This window comes from Clarias gariepinus, unplaced genomic scaffold (genome assembly GCF_024256425.1).
Source record: "Clarias gariepinus isolate MV-2021 ecotype Netherlands unplaced genomic scaffold, CGAR_prim_01v2 scaffold_35, whole genome shotgun sequence".
In the NCBI taxonomy this organism is placed as follows: domain Eukaryota; kingdom Metazoa; phylum Chordata; class Actinopteri; order Siluriformes; family Clariidae; genus Clarias; species Clarias gariepinus.
Genome location: NW_026521002.1, coordinates 166 through 24,478, shown reverse-complemented (window position 1 = coordinate 24,478; position 24,313 = coordinate 166). Strand labels below are relative to the sequence as shown.

Below are 24,313 nucleotides of genomic sequence, written 5' to 3'. Positions count from 1 at the left end.
TCATTTAATTTAATTCTTTTATATATAATATAATATATAATATCTATATCATATTTTTACTTACTTTTTTTTTTTATTTTGTTATAGAGATATTTATAATTATTTTTTATAATTTTATAATAAATGTTTATATTTACTCTATAATTTGTTGGTGACGTCACCCATCCTGGTAAATGTTACTTCCGGTTTAGATTCTCCTGCACAGTAAAACGTGAACGCTATTATTATACGACGTGAGTTAAAAGTATAATCAGAATAAATTATAGATTTTTAAAAAACAGTAGTTTTTTTTTTTTTTTTTTAACTTAGATCTATTTATAGACACTCAGGAGGCAGGGAGCTGAACACTAGGGGGAGCAGTGAGGTTTTCCCGCTCAGGGAAGCTGCTCCTGTATCACGTGGTTCCATGGTGTAATGGTTAGCACTCTGGACTCTGAATCCAGCGATCCGAGTTCAAATCTCGGTGGGACCTGTGATTTATTTATCATGACCACAGAGAGAACTACTGCAACTCTTAAAAACTAATAAATAAATATAGTGGATTAGAAAAACGAATATAGTGAATATCACTGAACTAGTCTGTAAACTTAAAAAAAATATATAATAATAATAATCTGTAGTTAATCTATAAACAACACTTAATCCCTTCATTCTCAACTAGGTGGTGATGGTGGAGGCCAGTGCTGACCATCGTATTTATTCCACTTTTTATAGTCATGGAAGGACCTCCAGTCACCGTTCAGGAATTTTGGGAGCAGAGTACCAGGAGGAAACATGAAAACACAGACATCAGAGGCAGGAATTATTTATTTATTTATTTATTTATTTATTTATTTGCTGCCACATACAAGGCATGTTTACTGTTCACTGTTTCTCCTCCCACTACCTCGACTCATCACCTCGTCACCACAGAGTATTGAAATGTGTCACGTCGTCACTTTGTCAATCTTGTTTGTACATTTGCACGTGAACTTTATGTTGTCTCCTTGGTATAGAACTCAGTTTATCTATTAACTTAAAATGTCAATCTGTCTTGTTTCAGCTTTCAATTCAATTGATGTTGTTAATTGATGGTAATTTATATTGTTAATTGATGATGTTAATTGATTTCGTTAATTGATTTCGTTAATTGATGTTAATTTATGTCAATTGATGTTAATTGATTTTGTTAATTGATGTTAATTTATATTGGTAATTGATTAGGTTAATTGATTGTTAGTTGATGTTGTTAATTGATTTTGTTAAATGATGTCAATTGATGTTAATTTACGTTAATTGATATTGTTAATTCTTCTTCTTTGTCTTTCGGCGGTTCCCTTTCAGGGGTCGCCACAGTGAATCATCTGCCTCCATCTAACCCTATCCTCTGCATCCTCTTCTCTCACACCAACTAACTTCATGTCCTCTCTCACTGCATCCATAAATCTCCTCTTTGATATTGTTAATTGATTATGTTAATTGATGTTGTATGTGTCTCCTCGGTCCTGGAGGAACGCTGTTTGGTCTCCCTGTGTACTGAACTGTATCTGGTAGAAATGACAATAAAAGCCGACTTGAACTTGAAAAGCGAATTAGGTAAATACTGGGTTAATTAAAAACATCAGTCCAAACATGTAGTTACTCCTGAGAATGACAGTGTTTACAGTTACAGTAACTCTTTACTTTAGTAGAATCTGGTTGCCATAGAAACTCTTTTTGTTTCTGACACATTGGAGAAAAAGAGGAAAACTCTTCACCTTTGCTAGTTTTTACCAAACAAAATAGAACGTGTATTCTCCTGCTTTATGCAGATCACTTTTTTTTAAGTTTAAATAGTTTTGGAAAAATAAAAAAAAATTTAATAATGTTTGTGTGTTTTAATTGTCAGAATGTTGTTGGACCAACTTTGTTCTTTTATAGAAAAACAACCACTTGAACCGACTACATCAGTGGGCTGAAATGGGAGACAGTTTACATTTTCGAGTAGATTAAAAGTCGGGCTACAGTAAGTCACCCCCCGAGGAACATAATCAATTCAGCCCACAACCAAAACTACTAGAGCTGAAATATTTAAATTACAAGTCGAGTCAACCTAAGATTTTAAACTATGTACACAATGTGAAATATTTAGTTTGTCCAGAAAATTCCTCTAAAAGTTGAGTAAACTTAAAAAAAACTGTGCAACTTGTTACTCAACGTTTTCCCTTGAGGCTCTTTTTTTTTTTTTAAGTGAAACAAAGAAAAACACAATAATTAAAGGCTCTTGTAAAATGTAATGTTGTTGATATCCTTTTTAATAAAACGCAAAGAAAAACGTAATTACAACAACCTGCATAATTGACATAATTATCAAAAGTATTGAGCTTCTATTAGCATAAAATATCCCTAGTTATAGTAAATCTCTCTGTCTCTCGCCTTCAAAACATGTTAGTTAATGACCTTCTGCTAGATCCAGTCCAGTGTGTTTACTGTCAGATAAATATTTATTTATGACATTAAAACCTCCATCTTCAACATGACAGTGAGAGGAAATATTTCCACGCCCCCCCCCCTCCTCCTTTTTTAAGATTTCATGTAAGAATCTGGTGTTTTGCAACCACTGTGCCAAGTTTTCATGTTGTGATGGTTCTTGTTTTTTCCAGCCACACCCTTAATTCAGAAACTGGACAAACATGTTCCTCCTCATGTTCCTCTGGACAAACATGTTCCTCCTCATGTTCCTCAGCCACACAACCCATGCCACTGCCCCTACACATTTCTGTATTCCACACATTTAATATACACACATGGACTTTATGGAAATGATTATTTATAATGTTGTGTAATATAACGACATAATAAAAAAACAAGCACGCTGATTAATTCTGCCCCAAATAAAATGTAATGCCTCCTTCCTAAAATTTTAGACATTTTTAGTCATCTTGAAAACCAAGCACTAGTGTAAATCAAATTCAAATTTTATTTGTCACGTACACAGTCATACACAGTACGATATGCAGTGAAATGCTTTTTCGACTACCAGTGACCTTAAAATAAAAACTTAAACATAAGAAATAAATATAAATAAAAGGTAATACGGTAGAAAATGAAGTTAACTGGTAAAATATACTGTACAAGTAAAAATAAAGATATATTGCAGTAAAAGAAATATTGCAGAAAAATGAAATTACCTAGTAAAAGTAAAAATATACTGTGCTACCTAAGATAAAATAAGAATAAAAATATACTGTACAAATAAGAACAAAATATATATAATATAGAAATATGAAAGAAGAAAATAGAAATTTGTCTATAAGTAATGTAAAAAATGGCTGAGGTGTGCAAATATGCATAAAGTGACTTCTTAAAGTGTCTTATTATTAAAGTGATTTGTGCAGTGGTCCATAATGAATGTATAAGTATATAGTGCAACAATTGTGCATGAATGTGTCCATACTGTCCATGAATGCCCAGTGTTGGATGTAAAAGAGATGATATTAGTGCTGTATTGTGTTGTGATTGAGAGACCTTATGGCCTGCGGGAAGAAGCTCCTCCTCAATCTCTCTGTATTGGTCACATTACATCTCTGTATTGATTACATTTAAAGTCTTCGCGGATTCACAGGGACAGGGTATGATGTTCATACAAAGACAAGCTGGGACAAACCGGCAGAAGGTGATGTGGTCAGATAAAACCAACTTAGAACTCTGCCATGAGCGCTGACACAGCTAGGAGTAAGGTGCTTCTGAAGGGGTTTAGTCACAGCCCAGCAGGATGAAAGATGGGGAACGGGTGGTACTGTAGCTCAGAGGGATACGGCACTGCATTACTGATTGGACACTTCGAGCCCTTAACCCTATCCGCTCTAGGGACACTGTATCATGTCTGACCTTGCCCTTTGACCCCGTCTACACTGGGATATGCGAAGAAAGACTTTCACTGTGCAGTAATGTATATGTAACAAATAATGGCTTAACTTAACTTATTGATTAAAGGGTGTATACTTATGAAATTAGTTTGTTTAATTATTATTATTATTATTATTATTATTATTATTTTTATATCTTTCATTAAAACTAATGCATTAAATTCTAACTCATGATAATACAACATGTATTGTCCTCTGATGAGTCTCACCTTCACTGTCTTTCCCACATCCGGTAGAGTTACAGTCTGAAGAAGCCCCAAAGACGCGTACAGTACCACCCAGACTGTTTCATACCCAGAGTGCAGCATGGCGGTGGATCAGTGATGGTTTGGGCTGCAATATCATGACATTCCCCAGGCCCAATACTTGTGCTAGATAGGCGCGTCACTGCCATGGACCACTGAACCAATCTGGAGGACCATGTGCACCCAGTGGTTCAAACATTGTATCCTGAAGGTGGCGCTGTGTATCAGGATGGTAATTTATAATACACACAGCAGGACTGGTGACTTATATATAAGAGAACAGCAAAAGTGTGCAAAGCTATTATCAAATCATAAAAGAGCTACTTTGAAGAATAGAATTTTCTTTTTTTCCTTTGATGTAGTATTTCATTATTTTGGGGCCAAATAGTAAAATTTACCAAAAATCTTGAATTAGTAAGAGCATCCAAACATTTACTGGTTTTGTAAGAGGTCTGTTCGAGTCAAAGCGGGACTTTTAAATGTTCAGAATAACAGAACTCAGAGAGTAAACACTCCCTTTATGTCTCTATATAATCCCCTGATACACTAATGCACTGATCCCAGTGTCTCACTAGTGTTTGGACACCATCAAGAGGGAAAGTTTACTCAGCACACCGGAGTCGTGTTCAGGCTGTCTGTCTGATTCACATCTGAAACGCCGGCCTCCCAGGAACTCCCTCAACAGACCAAACATGTGTAAATGTCTTGGAGCGAGGTCAGGACTGTACTGGGGACGTGGTGATCACTCCCAGCCGAGTGAGTGGTGTTAGTGAATGAGTGTGTGTACAGTCACACTGTACAGAGAAAAAGGTTCTCACCGTTCAGATGTTTCTCTGTGGCTAACGCTTAGTGATAACATAAAGTCCATGCAGTTGGTTTTAGACTCAATGATAAACATTTATTTATTTTCAACACTGGATTCCTCAGAAAATTAAGCTGCCGTGAGTTTCTATTTTTAAACTCATTTCCGAGATGTGAAGATTCCCAGTGCGGGCGGATGAAGACGCTTCAGGAGAGATTTCATGACTTGCTGGCGCCGGGACGTCTGCTCCGGCCCAGGTGACCTCCAGTTCCACCGTCCCTTTTTATCTTCTGTCCTAAACCTTCAGCAATAAAAATCTAACTGGTCTGTTAATGTTCAAAGTAAATAAAAAAAAAAAAAAGGCAGAATATACACCACGTGGTCAAAACTATGTGCGCCCCTGGACATCTCATGTGTATGTCCCTGCTGAGCGTCCCATTCCAGATTTATTCCTCAACGTGTCTAATCCCAGGTCACATGATGTCCCGTACACCACTGTTAACTGTTAAACACAAAATACTATAGGTTTATCTCTACAACACACAAACGTACAGACCGGAATGAGCGTGGCATCTGACCGAGATTAGAGAAGGACAGCAGAAATCCAACCAAGCAGGAAATATTTGGTTTCACAACTTTAAACATGATATGTAAGTTCAGATATGAAGGATTTGTGTAGAAACACATGATAGACCACATTCCTAGTTTATAGCTCATTCCTGGACATTCTGAGTAACTTCCTGGTCAGGGTCACAGTGGTGTAAATCATCACCATTAATCCTGTTCTCAATTCATCACAACTACAGATGTGTACCGAGCTGTTGTTTAAATCCTGGTCGGGCTTTTATGATTTCTGTACCTGATCTGATATTTAATCCATTGATTACTTTATCCATAATTAATTTTTTTAAAAAGCGGAAATGGATCATTTTTGGAAATGAAGCAGATGCTTTTGAAATGTAGCCATAACATTACCAGGTGGCCTCGCCATGGAGACGTTTTAACCTCTCTGTGTGTATCAGCGCCTAACAGAGACCAGGAGGACGTCACTGCTGTCCACTGACTGACGGTAGAAATGCACAGGACAGGAAACTTCCCTGCAGCTTCATATACAGAAATGAGAAAAATGCAGACGAACTGAAAGATCCTGACTCACGGTAACACTTAATGATCATTCCAGAAACAGGTGGTGACTATAAGACTATGTAGTTGTGACCTATATGTGTAATTATGAAACTTCTTGAACAGGGTGTGTGTGTGTGTGTGTGTGTGTGTGTGTGTTTGGGTGTGGTTGTGTTGGACACATAGCTGCCAGGTTGCATGTCCTTAGAAACACATGTTTGCATTGACTCAGCCCAAAAAATGCAGCAAGTCTCAGACATCACTGCTAAAAAATGTTTCATGGAATTTCCAAAGGACCGATTCTATAAACCAGGAGTTCTTGAGGTTAAGTACATAAGAAATTAACTTTTATTAAACGTGTCTATAACTTACAGCGTACATTCACGTCCACACCTCCAGGAATAATGTTGGAATGCGATCAGAAGCTTAAAGCAAAGCGAATCTAACTTTAGATCAACTTACATTCAAGTGTCAGAAAGATTCGAAACACACTGCTAGTTGGTGCAAAAGTAATGGCACTGTTTGCCTGCAATTCAATGCTTGTGAACCTAAACAGCTCCAACCTTTAACATTACAGGTGTTTTAGAGGAAAAAATAACTTCAAGGCAAAAATCTTTCCTGTGTGACGTTTGTGCCGAAACTAAATAAATAAACAAAGCGTTAGTGCTTTGATCCCTGAATAAACTAATTTTACAAACTGACCTTAAAGAACAACACAAGACACTGTAATAACAAGAGGAGCTACATTTGCACAGAACCCTAAGGGGACATTTTAGTCACGTCTAAAAATGTGCAGACAAAATGCTTTCTCCTTCTTGCCCAAGTCATCGCTAAGCAACCATGAGCAGTGCACGCTCTGAAAATAAGGAAATTGCAGAAAATAAATAGATTTCCGGTAAAAAAAAAAAAAAAAAAAAAATATATATATATATTTTATTCAGTTTTTATACTGAATTTATTTGTTGACAAGAGAAAAAATAAACAATGTGTTAGGGTGTTTTACTGCAAGCACAAAGAAAACACGGAGTATTTCAGCAGCTGATCCAGGAAGACAAAACAAACAAAAGTTGGGATGTTTTATTCCGCTACAGCGTGGATGTAGATGGAAAATGCATGAGCCTTGCGTCCATCAGTAGTGTGAGCATGCTCGTAGCACATTTCCATTTACAATAATAGCTCACAAAAGGTGTGACACATGAACGACCCCAAAGACTGTAAACGACGAAAGGCATGGTCTGATTTCAATTACAGGAGCTGTCTAAACCTCGGCATAAAAAGGTGTGGTTGGTAGACAGTCACGTTGTTCTTTTGTTATTTGCATATTGAATTCTGACACCATAATGTTAACCAAGTAACCCAGTGTAAGTATCTATTTAAAGACGGGAACTTCAAAGCACTTTTTGTAAGTCACTTTGGATAAGATTAATTAAGAGCGTCTTCCAAATGCCTAAATGGAGTGTTGCCATGACTACGATTATATTTAGCCTTAATCTGCTGAGGGAACTTAAACTCCCTGAGATGGTAATAGGAAGAAACCTTGAGAGGAACCAGACTCAACAGGGAACCCATCCTCATCTGGGTGATAACGGATAGCAGGGATTGATCTGCACTCATACTGTGTGTTAGGAGGCTGGAAGTTCAGTAGAACAGAAGATGTGGAGAAGTTCATATGGAGTCCAGTTGGTTATTGGAGGTCTGAACTATTGTAGATTTTGTTGTACCAAACAGAAATCAGATTATGTTCTTGGACAAATACAACCACTGACAGATGCTGGTACCATAGAATAGTTGTCCAGCCCTATGGGTGACCCATAACCAAAGGAAACGAGAAAAACAACCAAAACAAACAAACCAAATAAACTTAACCTAAAAACACAAATGGGTTCAAAATCCACAAGAAAAAAAAAAAACACACACTTAAAACTTAATAACAAATGAACCAATTTACATCTGCACACACAAAACTATAATTATACACAGAGTAAGGAAGGTGTTCCACGGTAACGTGTTGTGCGTCCGGCGTACACACACTCAATACACATTCATTTACAGACGCTGAGGGCGCACACACACACACACACACACACGAGCAATGATTTACAACAAGAAGGAGCGTTAAAGCAAATGAGCCGAAAAATAAACAAAGAAACTGCGCTTTAAAGCTCAACACCTCGAGCCCAACCTCATTAAAATTAAATAAACAAATATTAAAAGTAAACAACAATAGCCCACATTTAGAAAAACATTTTTATTTAGACTCTAAAAATAATCCTCTTAAAAAAAATCGAATCTATTTTTAGAGACTATTTAAAATGAAATTAATTTTAACTATTTAAACCATCAAACTATTTATTTTACTATTTTAAATCTTACTGTTTCTTTTACTTCAAAATAACATTAAGAACAAGAAGAATTAAAATGTATTTAATATTATTGATTAAATTTGTGCTGAACAGGACTCGTGTCCAACAATCTGATATACCGTACGCTGGAGAACCTCCCAGGTGGGAAGACGAGCCAGGTGGAGTCTGGAGCACAGAGTACAGGTGTATGTATTATACCAGGGGGGGCGCGAACCCGCGGCTCACCAGCTGCTCTTTTGTGACTCTTCAATCTGTCATGTCTTGATCGTCTGTATAAACAATATTAAACTAATGTTTTTTTTTTTTTTTTACTCATTTTTATACAATAAATACCAATAGCTTTGGTTCAGATTTTTCATGTTAGTTGTATAAAGTTCTCAGATGTGGAAATTAGCATCACTGTAGTATTTCTTCTATGCAACATATTGTTATGACTTTTTTATGACTTAATCTCTGATTACATTTTAAAACTGCTGCAAATTAAAATGTCACTTTGCGCCACATGGCAGTTGTAACAATGTGATTATTTGACTCATGTTGTAACACGGCCCCTTTTGTATGTGGCACTGCTAAGGAAGATATATGCTGTTCAGTAAACATAAAGTTACAAACATAATGGTAGTGGTCTGAGTTATTTATATACTCACTCTACGGAATGAATGAGAGTGAAACATGGTGGCAGCGGCGAGATTTTTTTTTTTCTTCCTGACCGCGTACGAGTCTTGTTTTAGTGCTTAGTCGTGTAGCGCGAAGTTCGCCGCGAGAAAAAATAATGTGCTAGTAAACATACGAATCCTAACGCGCTGATACGAGCCTCGTCGGACAAGATGGATGGTGCACTTGGACTAAAACCACCGCCGACATTGACGCTGGATTCAAGCAATCTGGCAAAGACATGGAAGGCGTGGAAAGAGGAATTTCAGCTGTATCTGGATCTGACCTTGGCAGAGGCGTCGGAAGGCACGAAAGTGAAACTCTTCTACTACCTGGTAGGAGAAACTGGTAGAGAGCTATGTGAAACCTTACTGGGCTCATCAACGGAGGGCAGGACAGTGAAGTTATTAATAGAAGCTTTTGATCATCACTGCAACCCAAAATTGAATGAAACCGTTGAGAGATATCGTTTCTTTATGAGAAATCAGGGAACTGATGAAGGATTCGACAAGTATGTGACTGAGCTGAAAATGCTTGCTAGCACGTGTAATTTTGGTGACATAAAAGATTCTCTAATAAGAGACAGGATTGTGTGTGGCACGAATAGTCCAAATCTGAGAGAGAGATTGTTGAGAGAGGAAAATTTAACTCTGCAAAAATGTGTACAGGTTTGCAGGGCTACTGAGTTGTCCAGGGAGAACAGCAAAACCATTGAGGGAAAAGTGGTAGAAGAAATTCATGCCTTAAAGCAGGTACAGGAACACAGAACAGGAAAGGATGACCAACGGAAAGCTGTCATTAGTTGTAAATTTTGTGGAAAGACGCACGAAAGAGACAAACGGAAATGTCCAGCTTATGGGAAAACATGTCGGAAATGTGGAAAAGACAATCATTTCGCAGCATTGTGTAAATCAAAACGAGAACAAAGAAAGGTTGTACACAATTTAATGGAAACGGAGAGTGAGCAATATGAGGATATATGGAGCATCACAACCGAAACAGTGAACAAAGTCACAAAGAGCCAAGATGGGCAGCCATGTCAACTGTTCGCTGCTATGCTGCTCGAAAACAACTTAGTCAAATTCCAGTTGGATTGTGGTGCAACATGTAACATTATCCCCATAAACTTAGTAAATCCAGATGTTCAAATACAGAAGACAGACCAAGTACCTGTGATGTACAATAAAAGTACACTAAAACCAGTAGGCAAATGCCATCTAAAATTGAGAAACCCATGTAACAAAAAGCTGTACAGACTGGAATTTATGGTCATTGATGCACTCTCTGCAGTACCATTACTAGGAAGTAGAGCAGTCCAGGGGATGAAGCTGGTTGAAGTACAGTCTGAGAATATCCTGGTGGTGGATAATGTTATGACAAGGACAGACACAGATGACACAGCCGGACAATGGACAATGAAACAAATAACAGGAGAATTCAGAGACGTTTTCACAGGAGATGGCTGTCTGCCAGGTCACTATATGATAGAGATAGATCAGGGGATGGAGCCAGTGAAACTGCCTAAGCGGAGAGTACCAGTTGCAATGATGGGACCACTAAAAGAGGAGCTGAACAATCTCCATGAAAGAGGTATAATCACACCAGTAGAATATAGCACTGACTGGATAAGCAGTCTGATTGTTGTAAAGAAACCCAGCGGCAAGTTAAGAATCTGCATAGATCCTAGACCGTTGAACAAGGCTTTAAAAAGGAGCCATTTTCCTCTGCCCACAATTGAGGAAATTTTACCTGAGCTGTCGAAAGCAAAAGTATTTACGGTCTGCGATGTAAAGAACGGTTTTTGGCATGTCCAATTGGACGACCCGTCAAGTTATCTCACTACGTTTGCAACACCCTATGGGAGATACAGGTGGTTGAGAATGCCTATGGGAATAAGCCCAGCACCTGAGGTCTTCCAGAGAATGCTGAACCAGGCATTAGAAGGACTTCAAGGTGTACACATAATCGCAGATGATGTGTTGATAACAGGGGAAGGTGAAACACTGGAGATGGCGAGCAAGGACCATAATAAAAAACTGAGATTGTTCTTAGACAGATGCAGAGAGAGAAACATTAAGCTGAATGTTGACAAATTCAGACTCAGACAGAGTGAAGTGACATACATTGGACATTTGCTCACGTCGGAAGGCCTAAAAGTAGATCCAGAGAAAGTACGCGCCATAAAAGAAATGCCAAGACCAACTGATGTGAAAGGTGTACAGAGAATTCTGGGCATGGTGAACTATCTATCCAAGTTTTGCAGACACCTTTCGGATCACTGTGAGGTGCTCAGACAGCTGACACACAAGGACAGTTTGTGGGACTGGGCTGAGGTTCACGAACAAGCCTTCAAGAACATAAAGGACCTCATAACAAAGGCACCAGTACTGCGCTACTACAGCCTCAAGGAACAGCTAGTTCTACAATGTGATGCCTCGGAAACAGGCCTTGGTGCAGCATTATTGCAGGGTGGAGAACCTGTTGCTTTTGGAAGCCGTGCGCTGTCACTGACTGAACGGGGTTACGCCCAAATAGAAAAAGAGTGCCTGGCCATAGTGTACGGCATGGAGAAATTTCATCAATACACATATGGAAGAAAAGTGATCATACAGTCTGATCATAAACCTCTTGAGAGTATCAAGAAGCCACTGCTGCATGCACCCAAGAGGCTTCAAAGGATGCTAATGAAATTACAAAAATATGATTTCATCATTACATATGTTCCGGGAAAGGAGATGCTGTTGGCAGATGCACTAAGCCGAGCGTACCTGGAGGACACCGCACAGGAAGGATCGGTGGAAAAAGAGATAGAAAGTGTGAACATGATTCAGTACCTTCCAATATCTGAAGAGAGAATAAATGTAATCAGAAGTGAAACAGCAAAAGACGACACACTACAGACACTAATAAAGACATTAAGAGAAGGATGGCCAACAAACAAAAGAGATATACCAAGTAAAATAGAGCACTACTACTCAATCCAGGAGGAACTGTCAATACAGGATGGTATTGTGTTCAAAGGGGAAAGAGTTGTTATACCAGATGCTCTCAGGAGTGACATGATACAACGAGTTCACTCAGCACACCTTGGTATTGAAGGATGTTTGAGGAGAGCAAGGGAATGCCTCTATTGGCCCGGAATGAATGCACAGATAAAGGGATACATTGAGAAGTGTGATCTGTGTAGAACATTGGGAGTAAAACAACAGAAAGAATCACTCTGCCCACATGAATTGCCGGAAAGGCCATGGTCGAAAGTGGGCACAGATCTGTTTGTTTTCAATAACCGTGACTATCTAATCACTGTGGACTATTTTTCAAATTTCTTGGAGGTGGATTACTTGCAGGACACAAAGTCTTCCACTGTGATTAATAAGTTGAAAGCCCATTTTGCCAGGCAAGGTATACCTGACATTGTGTTTACAGACAATGGCCCACAATATACGTCAACCGAATTCCAACAGTTCAGTAGACGTTGGGAGTTTCAGCATAAAACATCGTCACCCACTCACCCGCAAAGTAATGGGAAGGCGGAGTCGGCTGTAAAAACAGCAAAACGTCTTATGCAGAGAGCCAAGATGGCAGGACAAGATCCATACCTTGCGATATTGGATCACCGAAACACTCTGTCACAGGGTCTAAATGCAAGCCCCGCTCAGAGACTGCTAAGCAGGAGGACACGAACACTACTCCCAACACACAACAATCTGTTAAAGCCAAAAGTAATAGACACAGCACACGGACTGAGACTTAATCAAAGGCGACAAGAAATGTACTACAACAGACACGCAAAAGACATGACCGCACTGAAATCAGGTGATCAAGTAAGAGTACAGCCAACACAGTCAAAAAAGGTCTGGCAGAAAGCAACAGTTATAGAACCGGTCAACAAACGGTCATACAAGATTGAACTGGACAGTGGTGGCGTTCTGAGGAGAAACAGAAGGTACCTAAAGCACACTGGTCATCAAGACCTGGTCATAAAACAAGAACAGTGTGCTGAGACTACCAGATCAAAGGATCACTGTACTCAGCCAATTGGTGACACAAAACATACTGTTACCACCAGATCAGGTCGGATTAGTGTTAGACCACATTATTTAAAGGACTATGTCACTTAAGTTACATATTGACTGTTATTGTTTTAGTATGTTCAGACAGTAAATGCGTTCATGTATGGAGATATGGTGTGAAGTTGCACTAGTTAAAAAAAAATAAAATAAAAAAAAAGGAAGGATGTAACAATGTGATTATTTGACTCATGTTGTAACACGGCCCCTTTTGTATGTGGCACTGCTAAGGAAGATATATGCTGTTCAGTAAACATAAAGTTACAAACATAATGGTAGTGGTCTGAGTTATTTATATACTCACTCTACGGAATGAATGAGAGTGAAACAGCAGTCGTTTCACGAATGACTTTGAAATGCGACCGATTTATTTTGTCCGCTGTGGTTTTGCCGCAGCGGTGAGCGTGGTGGTAATAGACATTCCCTTTGACGACCTACTGTGCATGTCGTCATAGAATCCCTGGTCATAAAGTCCTCCTGGTTCAGCACATTGGATTTTCAGTCTGGTTACTGGAAGGTGGAGATGAAGGAGAAGAGCTATCAAACCAGTTCCGGTCCATGCCATATGGGCTCAGAAATGCAGCTGCCATATTTCAGTGGCTTATGGAGAAGGTTCTGGCTGATCTGAGGTTCAGATGTTCAGTTATTTTGACAACATCATTTACTCACACACCATGCAACAGCACACCAAACATATAAATGCAGTTCAATGATTTGTACAAAATATCACAGGCTGAACAGAACGACAGTATGATCGCTCTCCTGCTCACTAGAGATTTCCTGAGCGACCCACAAGACCAGAAGATCTACTTTGAACTAGGGGTGTTATATTGCAGCGTGCCCTTGAAGCAAGGAGAGAAATAAAAAGTGGAGGTCCCCCAATCATGCTTCTTACACTGTTGCCATGACAACCCATTGGGTGGACATTGAGGGATGCTAAAAACACTACTAATGCTACTAGAGGCCGTCCGGTGGCACATCAGTTTGCACGGATGTGTGGCATTATGTCAAGAGCTGTAATGTCTTCCAAAAGTAAAAGCCTAATAACACCAAATCTGGTGGGCTTTTAGAGAGTACAGAGGTCTTGGAACCAGGACATGCTCTGGGGCCGTTCCCCCTAAGTAAAAGACAAAATGTTATTATACCAAATAGTGGGGATGAGGGACATGAAGACACAAATCCTAGTAAAGGTCCTATAAGAAAAGATCTTTACCTGATGGGGCGTTGTCTCGCTCATATATCAAAGCAAATTAATACATAAGAAATCATGGACACTCCAATGATTCGTTCCACAACTCAAAAATATTCATATCAAAAATATTAGAAAAAGTAGTATCAGCTCAAATATGCACATTCTTGCAGGAAAACCACATCCTAGAAGAATTTCAGTCAGGTTTCAGGCCCCATCATAGTACAGAAACTGCACTAGTTAAGATTGCGAACGACTTGTTTTTAGCTTCAGACCAAGGCTGCATCTCAATACTAGTCTTACTTGATCTTAGTGCTGCATTCGACACCATAGATCATAATATTCTCATAGATCGCCTACAAAATCATATAGGTATTCGGGGGCAGGCATTAAAATGGTTTAGATCATACCTGTCTGATTGATACCATTTTGTAGATCTAAATAAAGAGAACCGTCTGATGTAATGCCAGTGAAATACGGGGTCCCACAAGGGTCAGTTTTAGGACCTCTGCTGTTCTCAATATACATGCTTCCCTTGGGAAACATCATTAGAAGGCATGGGATTAGTTTCAATTGTTAGGCTGATAATACCCAATTATATATCTCAACAAAACCAGATGAAATACCCAAGTTGTCTAGATTAACAGAGTGTGTCCAGGACATAAAAGTTGACCAATAACTTTCTTTTACTAAACTCAGATAAAACAGAGGTATTACTTATCGGCCCAAAAACCAGCACACAACAGCTTTCACAATTCAGCCTGCGTTTAGAAGGATGTACTGTTACTACCAGCTAAACAGTAAAAGACCTGGGCGTAATATTAGACAGTAACTTGTCCTTTGAAAATCATATTTGTTGACACATGTCGTTCCTGAGCTGCCAGTGATCCAGACTCCCTCTGCCCTCCGGACCTGTCTGACCCATCCTGGTGCCCCGCTTCTGGCTGAAGATCTCGTCACATGGATGCCCCGTGTGTCTCTCTGGTGTCTGGGAATGATTCTCTCTACCTAGAAAATGGTTCTGGCCTTGACTGGTGTTGGCAACTGTTTCTCTGGGGACTTGACAGTTCGATAGTTCATGACTGGAACTTCTTACAAGTCTACCTGGGTCTTCAATAACTACCTGGACTCCTTATTAACATCAATTAACATCAGCTATTATAGCTGAACTGCCTCCCACCCTACACACTGTATAAATGCAGATCATTTACTGCTTTCTGTTTCACCCAGATGAGGATGGGTTCCCTGTCGAGTCTGGTTCCTCTCAAGGTTTCTCAAGGTACCATCTCGGGGAGTTTTTCCTTGCCACTGTCGCCCTCGGCTTGCTCACCAGGGACAAACTGAGGATTTTGATTCATACAAATTTATATTTCATACAAACTTAAATCATTCTTTTGACTGTGTAAAGCTGCTTTGCGGCAATGAAAATTGCTAAAAGCGCTATACAAATAAAATTGAATTGAATTGAATATTTCCAATATCACAAAAACAGGGTCGATGAGTAATATCTCTGTCCTGTCTGAATTTAGTAAAAGAAAGTTATTGGTCATCCAATCTTTTATGTCCTGGACACACTCGGTTAGTCTAGACAACTTGGGTATTTCATCTGGTTTAGTTAAGATGTATAACTAGGTATCATAACCATAAAAATGGAAACCACCAATTCCTGATCAATCTGCCTTCACTGGAAAAGACACTGGAAAGACAAAGTTCCACTGCAGGGGAACTGAAACACTGGGTGTATAAACAAAAAGCCAAACAATTCAGATGCTACAATATGCAGTGGGAAGATGTGCACTTTTAACTTGGCAAACTGGTTTGGATTAACATTCACCCACTGTCCTCTGCTAATCAAAAATTCTCTGCTAAATTTGCGCCCAAGTGGAAGGGTCCAGCAGAAACAAAAAATAAGATATGGCCAAGAAATTACACAGTGCCTTGGAACAACCCACTGAAAACAAATATTGTTAATGTGGTCAATTTAAAGCGCTATTACGGATGCTCTCCCCCGAAGCCTAGGGCTGGGGATGGGCTAAAACTGCCCCCCATGAGAAACAAAAGAAAGTGTTGATTTCTTGATATAAATGGTTGGTGTCACACTGACATCACACCAAAGTAACCCTATCACCGATTAGTAGTTTGATATAATATGTTAAGCAGAAATGTGGATTAACCTGAATTAGTATGTAACATTAAATGAGTCCTCCTGGATCCAGTTACATACATGAGCCTTGCCCAACTGGTAAAGGAGAAAGCTTAGCAATTACTTATAATGATAATCGATGGTTAAACTGAGCTTTCAGCCTCATAGTGCACAGTATGACTGTGAGATCACTGTCGAGTCTGGTTCTTCTTAAGGTTTCTTACTATCTCAGGTTTTGTTCTCATGTTACTACCTTGTTTGCTGTGTCATTATGAGCTTGTACCTTTGTGTGTGGTTAAATTGTGTAACCATGCGTTTACAACTAAAACACTGAAACGGTACTATTGGTTACTATCAGTTTATCGGTGATATAAGGTATATATTGTTACTACGCAATGCAGAAAAATAAGGTCATTTCTTCATCAGATCTAGGTTGGATTATTGTAACGTCTTACAGCCTGGTTGTTAAACATAGACAAACTCTAGTCTTAGTTTAAAAAAAAGTCCAGTTAGGTCACGAAGGGTTTTTATGATACAGTGTTGCAAATGTGCAAAATGTGTTACCAGTACACTAAAGGTGTTTAAAATAATTTCCAAATACTAAATGCATTTTCTACACGATAACATGTTTTTGAAACACATCACATTACATTATTGAGGCAGATTTTATTCATGATTTCAACTCAATCAAGATTTAATTTAAAAAACCTTGTACTATAGTTTATTTCTGTTCAACAAAACATCTGATTGTCTCAAACACACAAACTAAAATATAAACTGTTGTCTAAAGAAAGACAGACATCAGTATTAGAGTATAGTATTAGGGTGCAGTATTAGTTTAAACCAGACAGACATTAGTATTAGAGTGTACAGGTACAGTATTAGTTTAAACCCGGTGTGTGGACACAGACAGACGTCAGTATTAGAGTGTACAGGTACAGTATTAGTTTAAACCTGATGTGGACACAGACAGTAATTAGTATTAGAGTATAAAGGTACAGTATTAGTTTAAACCCGGTGTGTGGACACAGACAGATGTCAGTATTATAGTGTACAGGTACAGTATTAGTTTAAACCTAATGTGGACACAGACAGACGTCAGTATTAGAGTATACAGGTACAGTAATAGTTTAAACCTGGTGCGTGGACACAGACAGACATCAGTATTAGAGTATACAGGTACAGTATTAGTTTAAACCCGGTGCGTGGACACAGACAGACGTCAGTATTAGAGTGTACAGGTACAGTATTAGTTTAAACCCGGTATGTGGACACAGACAGACATCAGTATTATAGTGTACAGGTACAGTATTAGTTTAAACCTGATGTGGACACAGACAGACATTAGTATTAGAGTATATAGGTACAGTATTAGTTTAAGCCCGGTGTGTGGACACAGACAGATGTCAGTATTATAGTGTACAGGTACAGTATTAGTTTAAACCTGATGTGGACACAGACAGACATCAGTATTAGAGTATACAGGTACAGTATTAGTTTAAACCTGGTGTGTGGACACAGACAGACATCAGTATTAGAGTATACGGGTACAGTAATAGTTTAAACCTGGTGTGTGGACACAGACAGACATCAGTATTAGAGTATACAGGTACAGTATTAGTTTAAACCTGGTGTGTGGACACAGACAGACGTCAGTATTAGAGTATACGGGTACAGTAATAGTTTAAACCTGGTGTGTGGACACAGACATCAGTATTAGAGTATACAGGTACAGTATTAGTTTAAACCCGGTGTGTGGACACAGACAGACGTCAGTATTAGAGTATACAGGTACAGTATTAGTTTAAACCCGGTGTGTGGACACAGACAGACGTCAGTATTAGAGTATACAGGTACAGTATTAGTTTAAACCCGGTGTGTGGACACAGACGTCAGTATTAGAGTATACAGGTACAGTATTAGTTTAAACCTGGTGTGTGGACACAGACAGACTTCAGTATTAGAGTATACAGGTACAGTATTAGTTTAAACCTGGTGTGTGGACACAGACAGACATCAGTATTAGAGTATACAGGTACAGTATTAGTTTAAACCTGGTGTGTGGACACAGACGTCAGTATTAGAGTATACAGGTACAGTATTAGTTTAAACCTGGTGTGGACACAGACAGACGTCAGTATTAGAGTATACAGGTACAGTATTAGTTTAAACCTGGTGTGTGGACACAGACAGACATCAGTATTAGAGTATACAGGTACAGTATTAGTTTAAACCTGGTGTGTGGACACAGACAGACATCAGTATTAGAGTATACAGGTACAGTATTAGTTTAAACCTGGTGTGTGGACACAGACAGACGTCAGTATTAGAGTATACAGGTACAGTATTAGTTTAAACCCGGTGTGTGGACACAGACGTCAGTATTAGAGTATACAGGTACGGTATTAGTTTAAACCCGGTGTGTGGACACAGACAGACGTCAGTATTAGAGTGTACAGGTACGGTATTAGTTTAAACCCGGTGCGTGGACACAGACAGACGTCAGTATTAGAGTGTACAGGTACAGTATTAGTTTAAACCCGGTGTGTGGACACAGACAGACGTCAGTATTAGAGTGTACAGGTACAGTATTAGTTTAAACCCGGTGTGTGGACACAGACAGACGTCAGTATTAGAGTGTACAGGTACAGTATTAGCTTAAACCCGGTGTGTGGACACAGACGTCAGTATTAGAGTATACAGGTACAGTATTAGTTTAAACCCGGTGTGTGGACACAGACGTCAGTATTAGAGTGTACAGGTACAGTATTAGTTTAAACCCGGTGTGTGGACACAGACAGACGTCAGTATTAGAGTGTACAGGTACAGTATTAGTTTAAACCCGGTGTGTGGACACAGACAGACGTCAGTATTAGAGTGTACAGGTACAGTATTAGTTTAAACCCGGTGTGTGGACACAGACGTCAGTATTAGAGTATACAGGTACAGTATTAGTTTAAACCCGGTGTGTGGACACAGACAGACGTCAGTATTAGAGTGTACAGGTACAGTATTAGTTTAAACCCGGTGTGTGGACACAGACGTCAGTATTAGAGTATACAGGTACAGTATTAGTCTAAACCCGGTGTGTGGACACAGACAGACATCAGTATTAGAGTATACGGGTACAGTATTAGTTTAAACCCGGTGTGTGGACACAGACAGACGTCAGTATTAGAGTATACAGGTACAGTATTAGTTTAAACCCGGTGTGTGGACACAGACAGACGTCAGTATTAGAGTGTACAGGTACAGTATTAGTTTAAACCTGATGTGGACACAGACAGTAATTAGTATTAGAGTATAAAGGTACAGTATTAGTTTAAACCCGGTGTGTGGACACAGACAGATGTCAGTATTATAGTGTACAGGTACAGTATTAGTTTAAACCTAATGTGGACACAGACAGACGTCAGTATTAGAGTATACAGGTACAGTAATAGTTTAAACCTGGTGCGTGGACACAGACAGACATCAGTATTAGAGTATACAGGTACAGTATTAGTTTAAACCCGGTGCGTGGACACAGACAGACGTCAGTATTAGAGTGTACAGGTACAGTATTAGTTTAAACCCGGTATGTGGACACAGACAGACATCAGTATTATAGTGTACAGGTACAGTATTAGTTTAAACCTGATGTGGACACAGACAGACATTAGTATTAGAGTATATAGGTACAGTATTAGTTTAAGCCCGGTGTGTGGACACAGACAGATGTCAGTATTATAGTGTACAGGTACAGTATTAGTTTAAACCTGATGTGGACACAGACAGACATCAGTATTAGAGTATACAGGTACAGTATTAGTTTAAACCTGGTGTGTGGACACAGACAGACATCAGTATTAGAGTATACGGGTACAGTAATAGTTTAAACCTGGTGTGTGGACACAGACAGACATCAGTATTAGAGTATACAGGTACAGTATTAGTTTAAACCTGGTGTGTGGACACAGACAGACGTCAGTATTAGAGTATACGGGTACAGTAATAGTTTAAACCTGGTGTGTGGACACAGACATCAGTATTAGAGTATACAGGTACAGTATTAGTTTAAACCCGGTGTGTGGACACAGACAGACGTCAGTATTAGAGTATACAGGTACAGTATTAGTTTAAACCCGGTGTGTGGACACAGACAGACGTCAGTATTAGAGTATACAGGTACAGTATTAGTTTAAACCCGGTGTGTGGACACAGACGTCAGTATTAGAGTATACAGGTACAGTATTAGTTTAAACCTGGTGTGTGGACACAGACAGACTTCAGTATTAGAGTATACAGGTACAGTATTAGTTTAAACCTGGTGTGTGGACACAGACAGACATCAGTATTAGAGTATACAGGTACAGTATTAGTTTAAACCTGGTGTGTGGACACAGACGTCAGTATTAGAGTATACAGGTACAGTATTAGTTTAAACCTGGTGTGGACACAGACAGACGTCAGTATTAGAGTATACAGGTACAGTATTAGTTTAAACCTGGTGTGTGGACACAGACAGACATCAGTATTAGAGTATACAGGTACAGTATTAGTTTAAACCTGGTGTGTGGACACAGACAGACATCAGTATTAGAGTATACAGGTACAGTATTAGTTTAAACCTGGTGTGTGGACACAGACAGACGTCAGTATTAGAGTGTACAGGTACAGTATTAGTTTAAACCCGGTGTGTGGACACAGACGTCAGTATTAGAGTATACAGGTACGGTATTAGTTTAAACCCGGTGTGTGGACACAGACAGACGTCAGTATTAGAGTGTACAGGTACGGTATTAGTTTAAACCCGGTGCGTGGACACAGACAGACGTCAGTATTAGAGTGTACAGGTACAGTATTAGTTTAAACCCGGTGTGTGGACACAGACAGACGTCAGTATTAGAGTGTACAGGTACAGTATTAGTTTAAACCCGGTGTGTGGACACAGACAGACGTCAGTATTAGAGTGTACAGGTACAGTATTAGCTTAAACCCGGTGTGTGGACACAGACGTCAGTATTAGAGTATACAGGTACAGTATTAGTTTAAACCCGGTGTGTGGACACAGACGTCAGTATTAGAGTGTACAGGTACAGTATTAGTTTAAACCCGGTGTGTGGACACAGACAGACGTCAGTATTAGAGTGTACAGGTACAGTATTAGTTTAAACCCGGTGTGTGGACACAGACAGACGTCAGTATTAGAGTGTACAGGTACAGTATTAGTTTAAACCCGGTGTGTGGACACAGACGTCAGTATTAGAGTATACAGGTACAGTATTAGTTTAAACCCGGTGTGTGGACACAGACAGACGTCAGTATTAGAGTGTACAGGTACAGTATTAGTTTAAACCCGGTGTGTGGACACAGACGTCAGTATTAGAGTATACAGGTACAGTATTAGTCTAAACCCGGTGTGTGGACACAGACAGACATCAGTATTAGAGTATACGGGTACAGTATTAGTTTAAACCCGGTGTGTGGACACAGACAGACGTCAGTATTAGAGTATACGGGTACAGTATTAGTTTAAACCCGGTGTGTGGACACAGACAGACGTCAGTATTAGAGTATACAGGTACAGTATTAGTTTAAACCCGGTGTGTGGACACAGACAGACGTCAGTATTAGCGTATACGGGTACAGTATTAGTTTAAACCCGGTGTGTGGACACAGACAGACGTCAGTATTAGCGTATACGGGTACAGTATTAGTTTAAACCCGGTGTGTGGACACAGACAGACGTCAGTATTAGAGTATACGGGTACAGTATTAGTTTAAACCCGGTGTGTGGACACAGACAGACGTCAGTATTAGAGTATACAGGTACAGTATTAGTTTAAACCCGGTGTGTGGACACAGACAGACGTCAGTATTAGAGTGTACAGGTACAGTATTAGTTTAAACCCGGTGCGTGGACGCAGACAGACGTCAGTATTAGAGTGTACGGGTACAGTATTAGTTTAAACCCGGTGCGTGGACGCAGACAGACGTCAGTATTAGAGTATACGGGTACAGTATTAGTTTAAACCCGGTGTGTGGACACAGACAGACGTCAGTATTAGAGTATACAGGTACAGTATTAGTTTAAACCTGGTGTGTGGACACAGATGTCAGTATTAGAGTGTACAGGTACAGTATTAGTTTAAACCTGGTGTGTGGACACGGACAGACGTCAGTATTACAGTATACAGGTACAGTATTAGTTTAAACCCGGTGTGTGGACACAGACAGACGTCAGTATTAGAGTATACAGGTACAGTATTAGTTTAAACCCGGTGTGTGGACACAGACAGACATCAGTGTTAGAGTATACGGGTACAGTAATAGTTTAAACCTGGTGTGTGGACACAGACAGACGTCAGTATTAGCGTATACGGGTACAGTATTAGTTTAAACCCGGTGTGTGGACACAGACAGACGTCAGTATTAGAGTATACAGGTACAGTATTAGTTTAAACCCGGTGTGTGGACACAGACGTCAGTATTAGAGTATACAGGTACAGTATTAGTTTAAACCTGGTGTGTGGACACAGACAGACTTCAGTATTAGAGTATACAGGTACAGTATTAGTTTAAACCTGGTGTGTGGACACAGACAGACATCAGTATTAGAGTATACAGGTACAGTATTAGTTTAAACCTGGTGTGTGGACACAGACGTCAGTATTAGAGTATACAGGTACAGTATTAGTTTAAACCTGGTGTGTGGACACAGACAGACATCAGTATTAGAGTATACAGGTACAGTATTAGTTTAAACCCGGTGTGTGGACACAGACAGACGTCAGTATTAGAGTATACGGGTACAGTATTAGTTTAAACCCGGTGTGTGGACACAGACAGACGTCAGTATTAGAGTATACAGGTACAGTATTAGTTTAAACCCGGTGTGTGGACACAGACAGACGTCAGTATTAGAGTGTACAGGTACAGTATTAGTTTAAACCCGGTGCGTGGACGCAGACAGACGTCAGTATTAGAGTGTACGGGTACAGTATTAGTTTAAACCCGGTGCGTGGACGCAGACAGACGTCAGTATTAGAGTATACGGGTACAGTATTAGTTTAAACCCGGTGTGTGGACACAGACAGACGTCAGTATTAGAGTATACAGGTACAGTATTAGTTTAAACCTGGTGTGTGGACACAGACGTCAGTATTAGAGTGTACAGGTACAGTATTAGTTTAAACCTGGTGTGTGGACACGGACAGACGTCAGTATTAGAGTATACAGGTACAGTATTAGTTTAAACCCGGTGTGTGGACACAGACAGACGTCAGTATTAGAGTATACAGGTACAGTATTAGTTTAAACCCGGTGTGTGGACACAGACAGACATCAGTGTTAGAGTATACGGGTACAGTAATAGTTTAAACCTGGTGTGTGGACACAGACAGACGTCAGTATTAGCGTATACGGGTACAGTATTAGTTTAAACCCGGTGTGTGGACACAGACAGACGTCAGTATTAGAGTATACAGGTACAGTATTAGTTTAAACCCGGTGTGTGGACACAGACGTCAGTATTAGAGTATACAGGTACAGTATTAGTTTAAACCTGGTGTGTGGACACAGACAGACTTCAGTATTAGAGTATACAGGTACAGTATTAGTTTAAACCTGGTGTGTGGACACAGACAGACATCAGTATTAGAGTATACAGGTACAGTATTAGTTTAAACCTGGTGTGTGGACACAGACGTCAGTATTAGAGTATACAGGTACAGTATTAGTTTAAACCTGGTGTGGACACAGACAGACGTCAGTATTAGAGTATACAGGTACAGTATTAGTTTAAACCTGGTGTGTGGACACAGACAGACATCAGTATTAGAGTATACAGGTACAGT

General features: G+C 39.6%; 1 non-coding gene across 1 annotated transcript; it reads left to right on the top strand.

Annotated features, from left to right (window-relative positions):
* Positions 1 to 400: 400 nt before the first annotated feature.
* trnaq-cug (transfer RNA glutamine (anticodon CUG)) lies at positions 401 to 472 on the top strand. Its single transcript has one exon. It is a non-coding gene; the product is annotated as a tRNA-Gln (tRNA).
* Positions 473 to 24,313: the final 23,841 nt, after the last annotated feature.